Below are 10,270 nucleotides of genomic sequence, written 5' to 3'. Positions count from 1 at the left end.
GCTGTTTCTCTGTCTTTGGATCTGTCCCTGTTCATCAGTCTATGTTGTTCTCTATATTCCACAAATGAGTGAGATCATGTGGTATTTATCTTTCTCTGACTGGCTTATTTCACTTAGCATAATGCTCTCCAGTTTCATCCATGCTGTTGCAAATGGCAAGAGTTCCTTCTTTTTTACCACAGCGTAGTATTCCATTGTGTAGATGTACCACAGTTTATTTTTTTGACTGCATTTCTGTGAACTGTCTTCCCCCCATAGGCATATCCCTGGAGGCATATCCCTACAGAAAGCAGATTAGTGACTGCCTGGGGCTAGGGCGGGAGGACAGGGAGGGGGCACTGGGAAAGGGAGGCGACTGTTAATGGGTTTGGGTTTAAAGTCTTACAATTGGCTCCTCTCTGAAGGGGCGTGGCTAGGCCCTGGGGGCGTGGCTTGACTAAAGGGCGGGACGAGCCAGCTTAAAGCCCGGCTGAGGAGCAGCAGCTCACCTTGTGGTGGCTGTTTCCCGTGGAGGCATGGAGGAGTGCGCTCGCCTCTGCGGAGTGGGCTCTCCCCGGGGATGTCGGTGTCATCAGAAGCGCCAGCGCCCAGCGGAGATGGCAGCTGCCGAGGGCAAACCAGCCCCGGTCCCGGCAGAAAAGCACCTGGAGGCGGACGCGGCAGCGCGGTGCTGTGCGGGGAGTGGAGGAATCGCGAGCCCCATGCCAACCCTTTTTTTTTCTGCTCGCTGCAGGACCTGCCGGTGGAGATGCTGGTCGAGATCTTCGCCTCGCTCCCCGGCACCGACCTGCCCAGCCTGGCCCAGGCCTGCACCAAATTCCACCACATCCTGCACATCGACAGCATCTGGAGACGGCGCTGCCGGGAGGAGTATGGCGTTCGTGAAAACTTGCAGAACCTGGAGACCATAGGTATCTCTTACCGAGAAGTCTATGCGAAGATGTTCCCATACAGACACATTTTGGGTTTGTGGAAGCTAGAAAGTAGCTATAAAAGACTGCTGAATGTCGTGGTGGACGGCTTATGCATTACTGGTTGGACGTACAGGCCTTCCCTTGACACCCATGTGGATGGCCCAATGCCATTCAAGCCCGCGTTCAGAATTTGCCTGACGGAATGGAAATCAGCCACGGTGGAGTGCATGGAAGGCCGCCACAGCAGGCCCCACAGCTGCCACCTGCAGATTCAGAAGGACAGGCTCACCCTCCAGTGCAAGAAGACAGACCACCGAAAGGATTCACCCACGCGGCTTAGGAGAGAAGTGGGGCTGGGGCTGGTGCGGGAGGACAGACAGCAGTATGACTGCCTGACCTACCGCCGCCTCTACCTCCCGCCCAGCCACCCGGACGACCTCATCAGGCCAGGCCTCTTCCAATGCAAAGACGATGACTTGGGCCTAATGATTGCCATGCTCAGCTTCCATGGGAAGTATGCCAGGCTCACGACGGTCACGGGAGACTTAATCTGGACTTTAGAGATCCATCTCATGCGCCGCATCCAGCTGCGAGATGGCGAGTTCTTCCGCGACTTCGACGAGCTCTCCCGCGTGGTCCAGGAGATCCCAGGCTCACGACGGTCACGGGAGACTTAATCTGGACTTTAGAGATCCATCTCATGCGCCGCATCCAGCTGCGAGATGGCGAGTTCTTCCGTGACTTCGACGAGCTCTCCCGCGTGGTCCTGGAGATTGACGAGCAGGTGATCCGGGAGCAGCAGCAGCAGCAGCAAGAAGACGGGACTGAGGAAAGCGAGGGCCATGGCTGGCAGAGCCCTGCCCAGCCCAGCGTCGGGTCCGGGGCTTTCGGAGGAGCAGCCTGTTCCGTTTGTTCTGCCTGTGGGCGTGCGCTCAGGAGACCAGAACTACCCCCGGACCTGCAGGATGTGTTTCTATGGCATGGACATTGGTATCTTTGATGGCTTCCCTGGAGTCTTCATCCTGTTCGATGAGAACCACTTGGGGTTCATCTATCTGCAGATGAAATACTTCATCCTGTACAGCAGAGTCCAGAACACCTTCCAGAATGTGGAGGCACCATCCCCGCAGGCCTTCCTGGGGATGCTCTCGAACATTCAGTCCTGACCCCCTCTATTTTTTTTTTAACATGACATTCCCTAGTGGTGTTAGTGCTGGGAAATTTACACTCCCACAGACTTTTTCTAAAGAGTATAATTCAGCACAGCTTCTCTCTCCATCTCTCTCTCCCACTCTCTTTCATCACTCATAATAGATAGAAAGATATAGAAATCAGAACATGGATATGGATATAGATTAAGGTAGACATAGATATAGGTGTAATTTTCCTATTCTTTGAATGTTGAAATTCATTTTAAGATATACTAAGAAGTAATTAAATATGCTGAAAAAATTCTGGATTAAGAATATTCACTGCAGGATTCTGTTAATATATTAGAAATTCGAAATAACCCAAATGACCTACATTGAGGAAATAAATATTTTGGACTGCATCTGTATAGTTGAGTAGTAAATACCACAGGGGACAGACATGCTAATGACTGAGACCAGTCTTAGGACCAGTTTCTTCATGTTGCAAAACAATTATCTCCATAGGAAATAAGCTACCAAAAAAAAAAGAAAAGAAAAGAGTGTAGCACTCGTGCCATAATGAATGATCAGAAGAAGGAAGGTAATCAATACAAAAATAATACTTGACAAAGCATAATAGCAAATTAGTTTGGACAAGATGAGTTAAATCACTATGTGGCTTTAAAAACATTTTTTTATTCCATTTTTGTAGAAAAATATAGCAGAAATACGTAAAAATACTTGATACACAACATTGCAACAGGTCCTAGCCAGGATTATGGCTGGTTCCAGCCTGCCCCACAGGGTGGACAGCTTGTGTTTCCTATTGCTACACAACTATTCACAATCACAACAGAGACACTTGCAAATAAAGCATAAAATCTCTTGTCAACAGACTTTGTTATGGTATTTGTCCAGAGTATTAGAGGGAAATAAATTAAATTACAGAAGAATCCTCTGATTAAAAAAAAAAATTATCTGAAGACACACGCTTGAGCTCACACTGCAGACCGGGCCCGTTTCCACCCCGTGGGTATTAGCAGTGGGATGAGCACAGCTCGTAGCTACAGGAACATCGCTGCAGGCATGATGAATGGACCCGGGATCGGACCAATTGGGATTTCACGGTCTGGAGCATTATGCATTTGTCAGTCTTGTTCAATTGTTCGCAGCAAAGTGACTCAATCATATTGTTCATGTCACTCGGGGAAAAAAAATAAAAGTGGAGTGGTCTAAAATTAGCTTGTGTACTAACTCCAGGCGATTGGTCTCTGTCCAGAGGCACTTTCCCACCGCTGATAGATTCTTGTTATGAAACTTAGAACCCATTTGTGACGAGTCACAGCCCATTAGCCATCTGCTCTCTCTTAGAGACCTTTCCTTTGGTAGCATAAAGATTTGACTTTCATGATAATTTAAAAATATTTTACAGGCATTACAAAATGACAGCGAATACAATCAGCATCGCACATTAGAGCAATCACTTTGCTAAAGATCGGTCTAAGGGTACAATGACTAAAACATAGGAAGTTCACATAAGATGAAACTAACACATGGAGAAAAACCAGAAAATACCTCCCCCAATAAATATTGCATTGCAGTAGAAGACACGGTCTTCATATATGACAACATGCATGGGCCATTGAAAAGGGCATCTGAGCCAGGGCACTTCACAACTGAATTTTATATGATCCCCTAAAGACAGACAATGCCATTGGAACTATCCTTGGTCATAACGAAGATAGAAATCTTCCTGTTTCATTTGTAAAACTTTAATAATAAAACTTTATCATGATGGCATCTGAAGTTATACAAAAATCTCAATAATAAATAAAAGCCAGATCATTTCAAATAAATGTTTAGCAAAAGAAGCCAGAGAAACATCAGAAGACTAATACATTACGACCAAGTAGGATTTAATACATAAATAAAAAAGGGGTTAAATATGGAAGTCGAGGACCAGCCCTAGACTTCATACCTGACCTATTGCAGTTTCACCCTTCCCCACGAGACTGATCTTAATCAGTCAGTCTGGAATTTTTTGGCCTCTACCGATGAGGTAACCTGTCATGTGGGGCATCTGTTCCCCAAAGAAGGGGAGGCAAAGAGCCTGATGAGACCCCCACTTCAGGGAAGTGCCCGCAGTGACCCTTTCTTTCCTTTTGCTAATAACTTCTGGTCCCACCAGCTTCGGCCTATAAAGCTTTTCATGTTGTACAGCTTCCCTGGGCTCCCAGCTACTGACTAGAGGGGATGCTGGCCAGCTCAGGACTTGTTGTCTAAAGCCAATTCGATATTTAAAACTTACCCGGTTGAATGTTTGCTCTTTGACAGCATTGAATAATCCATTACATCAACAAATTATAGGAAAAATACGATTTTTTCTATTGATGCTGCAAAAGTATCGCATTCCTTTTTCTTTTTATTTATAAAATGAAAACAATGGCACAGGAAGGTTTGCAGTGGGAAGCCTTTTTCTCATCACTGTCTTACCGCTGACCCGACAGAATATCAAAAGAAAAAATGTGTTAAGAGCAGGTGGAAGGTAATGACGGTCACCCACAAAGAATGACCCTCTTCCAGCCAACAGCCTTTGGAGCTCAGTATTCATGGCTCACACCTGTTCACCCACCTGGACGTCCAGGTGCCCGTCCAGGTGCCCGCAGGCCTGGTTTCCGCGAGGCCTCTGTGTGTGGCTTTCCGACGGCCGCCTCCTCACACGGTCTTCCTTCTGTGGTCACGCAGTCTCGGTTTTGCTCCTTTTTCCTATAAGGACACCAGCCTTGTGCCCGCATTTTACCATAATTACCTCTTTAAAAACAACAATATTGAATAGAAGTACAATAGGTGACATCCTTATCTTGTTCCTCATGTTAAAAATAACGCTTTCCTTATGTTACAAGTAAATACGGCATTTTCTGCAGGGGTTTTGCACATGTCCCCGGTGAGGCTCAGGATTTTACCTTTTTCCTCATTTGCTTGGTGTGCTTTCTGCTGGCTTTTATTAAATGCTTTTCTCTGTCATCAGTATTTGACTTGTATGCACATTTACATGTGCTCGTGGTCTTCACTGAATGGGGCTTCGATGGACGGTAGAATCCCCAGAACCACAGATTGACGGGACTCACAGACACTGTGCCCTTCCGGCAGGTGCCCCTCTGTTTCCGCCTTCAGTGTTCCCCCCGGGAAGCTTATCCGTTTGAGGACGCAGAGCATCCTGTCGGTCCTACTCCCTTTGCTGTTTGTTTGAGTCCCAGTGTCTGCATGAGTGACCAGCAATGGCAGCCGAGGGGTGAGGGAAGGGTTCTCACCTTCGGAACAAGCACCCCCAGCATCAGGAGACACGTGCCTCCCTGTGGGCTCTGATGCCGCGGCAGGTGGTTGGAGGAGCACAGCGCCCTCCGATCCCAGACATTGAGGCGACCATCACTGAGCCAGCTGAGCTGGAAAGTGTGCAGAAACAGAGCCTTGTTCTTTGCCCATTGCCTTCCAACCCCAACTCTGCGATCATTTCCCCCACCTTTCCGATGAGATCTCGCACAGAGCTCCACACGTGGGGTTATGCTGGATGATAAAATTCTCTCTTTAGTCCTAAGACCAGTTTCTTCTCAGCCATTAACAGTCTGTCCCCTGTGGCATCAGTGCTCCAAATGCCTGGGAAGTTCAGGTTCTTGTGTTTGGACCCGTGCCAGCCTATTGCAGAGGGGCTTGCGATGGGGAGCAAGTGGCGGTCAATTCAGCCTCCTCCTCGGCCAGCTCTTCTCCCACCCTTCCCCCTGCGTGCTGCTCTTTGTCTCCAGGGGAAGGTGGGGAGGGAGAAGAGGCGAGCGGGTGGACGGCTTTGCCTGGTGACACTGCTGTCGCCGGCACCTGGGACAGATGGGTCCCAGCTTCGTCCCGGGCCGCTCACGGTGGTCCTCTCGCTACAGCTTCTCTGGGAGCCACTTTAAGGCCCTGCCCTTGTTCTGCCCTCAACAGTGAAGGGAAGGGCCTCGTCCCCCTCGGGTTGCCTCTGCTCTCACTAGAAGCTTTGCTGGTCTGGGTTCTTTTCAGGGCGACCCCAAGCCCTCCTGGGGCCCCTCCTTCCTGGGGGGCAGGCTTTTCTCCACCAGAAGAAAAGGCAGGCATTCTTCTTCCTCCTGTCACATTCTATCAGTTGCTGGGAAAACATGTTACCTCCAGTCTTTTCAAGGATGGGCGATACCTGGTTCTTCTGCTCTCTCCGGCCCTAGGGGAGCGGTCCCTAAGCTGCTGCCTGTGAAATGACCTGGGATCTTAAAACACCCATATCTACCTCCCACTTCCAGATATTCTTAGTTAATCGGAACTGAGTGCAACCCAGGCATGGACCTTTTTATTAATTTAATTAAAATATATTTTAATATATGTTTATTGATTGCAGAGAGAAAGGGAGAGGGAGAGAGAGATAGAAACATGAATGAGGAGAATCATTGATCGGCTACTTCCTGCACCCATCTCCTTCCCCCCCCCCCCCTCCCTTACTGGGGGTCGAGCCCACAACGCGGGCATGTGCCCTGAACGAGAATTGAACTGTGACCTCCTGGTTCATAGGTCGATGCTCAACCACTGGCCATGCTGGAGAGGCAGCATGGACTTTTTAAAAGATGCAGTGATTCTAATGCACAAAGGTTACCTCTCTGTCCTAGGGAATAAACGGCACTATATTAGAATGAACATCTGTGACCTCCCTCCCCCCAGCTGGCTTACGGTGCTCAGGGTGGCCGTCACTCCAATACTGGCAGCTCTCTTCAGACACCTCTCTGAATTGACCTGGTGTTCCTCTCACTGTGGGCTGTGGAACTACTTCACACCTGTTCTAAAATGTGGAGCATTATTAAATCTGAGTCCAAAAGGATCGCATTTTAACATCCAGATGTTTGAAAAATACTCTTCAAATTGCGAGTACGAAGAGGTAGAGTCAGTGATTATGTAGTTTTTACATATGAATATTCATAAGAACAAGCTATTAAAGTATACTGCTACCTAGAAAAATAATAGAAAAGTAGTAGAAAAATAATTGTGGCCTGTTCTTATTAAATATTACATACTTGAGTGCTTATTTTATAACTAGAGGCCCAGCACATGAAATTCATGCATGGAGGGGGGGTGTCCCTCAACCCAGCCTGCACCCTCTCCAATCTGAGACCCCTTGGGGGATGTCTGACTCCCGGTTTAGGCCTAATCCTGCAGGGGATCGGGCCTAAACCAGCAGTCGGTCATCTCTCTCACAATCCGGGCCTGCTGGCTCTTAACCGCTCGCCTGCCTGCCTGCCTGATTGCCCCAAACCGCTTCTGCCTGCCAGCCTGATCACCCCCTAACCGTTCCCCTGCTGGCCTGATTGACGCCTAACTGCTCCCCTGCCGGCCTGATCGCCCGCAACTGCCCTCCCCTGCCGGCCTGATCGCCCGCAACTGCCCTCCCCTGCCGGCCTGATCGCCCGCAACTGCCCTCCCCTGCCGGCCATCTTGTGACGATGTCGTGCTAGGGCATTGCGAGAGGGCATGACGCCACCGAGGTTTTTATGATATAGGATTCCCACCCTGGGATGTGTTTATTTTTGCTTATATTCAGCTTTGGAATACTTTTGAAGAGGAATGAAATGTGTTCCTTTCTTTGGCCGGCTCGTTAAGGGTCCCTTAGAATTCTGACTCCAGGGACTAAGGAGGGGCCGGCCCACCCCTCGCCTGGAGAGGACAAGGCTGATGGAAGGGGCTGCAGTCGCCGAGCCAAGGGGCTGCATGGATGGCTGCGTGCTGCCTGCGCTTTGCGAATTAGAATTAGACGCTCAGGCAGGCAAACTGTCTCTGTCCTCTCCCCCCACAATTAGGCTCCATTGGTTATGACATTTCCCTCAAAAACAACAATCAAAATGGGTTTCCTTTTTCTTTTTGGAAACTTCTCTTTTAATTGAAAGTTCCTTAATCTTTTTAGAGAGCAAATGCATAGGAAGAAAAATCTCATTAAAAAAGGAAGTGTAGCAGCCAGGGTCCTGGCAACAACAGATAAACAGACGGTGCATTCAAATCGGGCGACCCGAGGCGAGTTTCACGCAGACGTGCAGACGTGCTGCAAATGGTGGGCAGGGCCAGCAGGCTCGTGCCTTACCTTGGAGCATGCCTGGGCCTGATGGGCAAATGCAGGAAGCAATGGGCCAGCAGCTGCAGACATGGAGGCCTAGGGCCTGGGAGAAGCAGGTTGCTGGTCTGGTCCATGCCACCCCACAGGGAGGAAACCAGGGGACTCCCTCACCCGGCCGGCGTGGCTCAGTGGTTGAGCATCGACCGAGGAACCAAGAGGTCATGGGTCAATTCCCCGTCAGGGCACATGCTCAGGCTGCTGGCTCCATCGCCTCCAACTGCCTTCCCCTGCTGGCCTGATCGCCCCCAGGGGAGGGGTGTGCAGGATGCAGCAGATCAATAATTCTCTCTCATCATTGATGTTCCTATCTCTCTCTCCCTCTCCTTTCCTCTCTGAAATAAATAAAAACATATTAAAAAAAATAAAATAAAATACCCTCCCTACCTCCCAGCTCTCCCTCCCTCTTTCTGATATCGTGCTAATGCTTCCTCTTATCTGAACTCAACTGAAAGCCAGAGGTCAAAGGTTCAGTTCTTAGTGGTCAGCCTCCTAGAGCACAGAGCAAGGTGAGAAGGGTGAGCATTGGATGTGGAGGGCAGACAGGTGTCCATACAGTCCATACCTTTGGTCTCTCAGCCTCCACCCTTGAACTTCATCCAGGTATGAAATCCATGTCCTCACCACAGGGAACACAGTATATCTCAACAGCTAGCATATCGTCATGAGGAGACATCTAGACAGACATACTTTTACCCGGAGCCCAAACATTAGCTACAACCAAGGTCTGAATGTAAGGTGGCAGCCACTGCAAAGAAAGGAATAAACAGCTACTAGAAAACAGAGCTGCTATGGTTCCCAATTTTGCAGCGCATCACCGACCGATGTCATTGCTGTCTTCGTCTCCTACGTAGTCTATGTTCTCTTTACACTCTGTTAGCGCCTCATCAAAGTAGGGTTCAGATTTTCATTTAGTTGGGCCATGGGGTCTGGCGGTCTTGTCTTTATTGGAAGGCCAGAGTTCTGCAGGGATAGGAGAACTGGCCCTAAATAACCTCCTCGCTTGAAGAGTATAGAAGCCACCCATGGGATTAATTGCATCTGATAGTGGAGTTATCCCCCTCTCTGTCTGTTGTGTTGGTGATATGTGGGGTCCAAAATGACCAAGGATGGGCTCAGCTTCCAGATCGTGGAATCATGACTATGTTCTCCAGCGAAAGTGCCCCTCCCATGGGAATAGCCTGAGATTGTGGGGACTAAGGCAGCCGAGGCTGTGGGGACTGAAACACACATTTGTGAAGAGTTTGATTAGTAGCCAGCTCCGTGCCTTGGGCCTGACCCCGCCTATGGCTGAGGTGGCACCATATGTCAGCCCCTGGTTAAGGAATGTTCGCCATCCTCCAGGACAGCACCTCTCCTAGCAGAACCCGTCTCCCAACTGGCACAGTCACTGACCTTCCAGCCTCTGGGAGAAGGAGCAGATGGTAAGAGCAGAGCTGCCACGTCACACGTTTCATTCTTCACCGTGAAATGAGTTCCTGGAACGGAAGCAAGGTGTGCAGGGTCTCACGGCGACGGGTGAGGCACCCTGGACGCCTATAAATACCGGCGCTGGCAGAAGTGGGGCGAGGAGGATGGATTTCTACCAAGAATATGTGTCTGTGTAGGCGCGTCACCACTCCCTTAGTGATCAAAGAAGTCCAAGGTAACGCCGTGCTGTCAGGTGGCCGGCGAGGGATGTCATACGCTGGGGCTTCGTGCTCACCTTTGGCCCATTTCACTTTGGGACCAGCCAAGCAGGTCAGGTGAGTGGGGAGGAGATAAGTGACCCAAGCGCCTTCCAAATATTCAGGGTGGTCATTTGTCTCTGAAACCCCCTAAAGAGGCGGCATTTGATTTCGGTTCACTCTCAAGGTCAGGTTAATGGGAGGGGTCACAGCGCCATCTGGCCTTCTCTGCTGCAATGTCTTCACTCCATCAATCAGGAAATAAACAAGGAACGTTCCTCAGTGACTATGTTCATCTTTGCTATATTGTCTGGGTTTGGAGAAACACCGCAGATGGACCCCCAGTCCCACTAGCCCCCCCGCGGGAAGAACTCGGGGCAGGGGCCCATCTATTGCCTGGCT

At 49.6% G+C, this 10,270-nt stretch overlaps 1 pseudogene; it reads left to right on the top strand.

Annotated features, from left to right (window-relative positions):
* The first annotated feature begins 482 nt into the window (after positions 1 to 482).
* Positions 483 to 2,080, top strand: LOC102260348 (annotated as a pseudogene).
* The last annotated feature ends 8,190 nt before the right edge of the window (positions 2,081 to 10,270 follow it).

The sequence above is a fragment of the Myotis brandtii genome, unplaced genomic scaffold (assembly GCF_000412655.1).
Source record: "Myotis brandtii unplaced genomic scaffold, ASM41265v1 scaffold1050, whole genome shotgun sequence".
NCBI lineage: Eukaryota > Metazoa > Chordata > Mammalia > Chiroptera > Vespertilionidae > Myotis > Myotis brandtii.
This window is presented reverse-complemented; position numbering and strand designations above follow the sequence as displayed.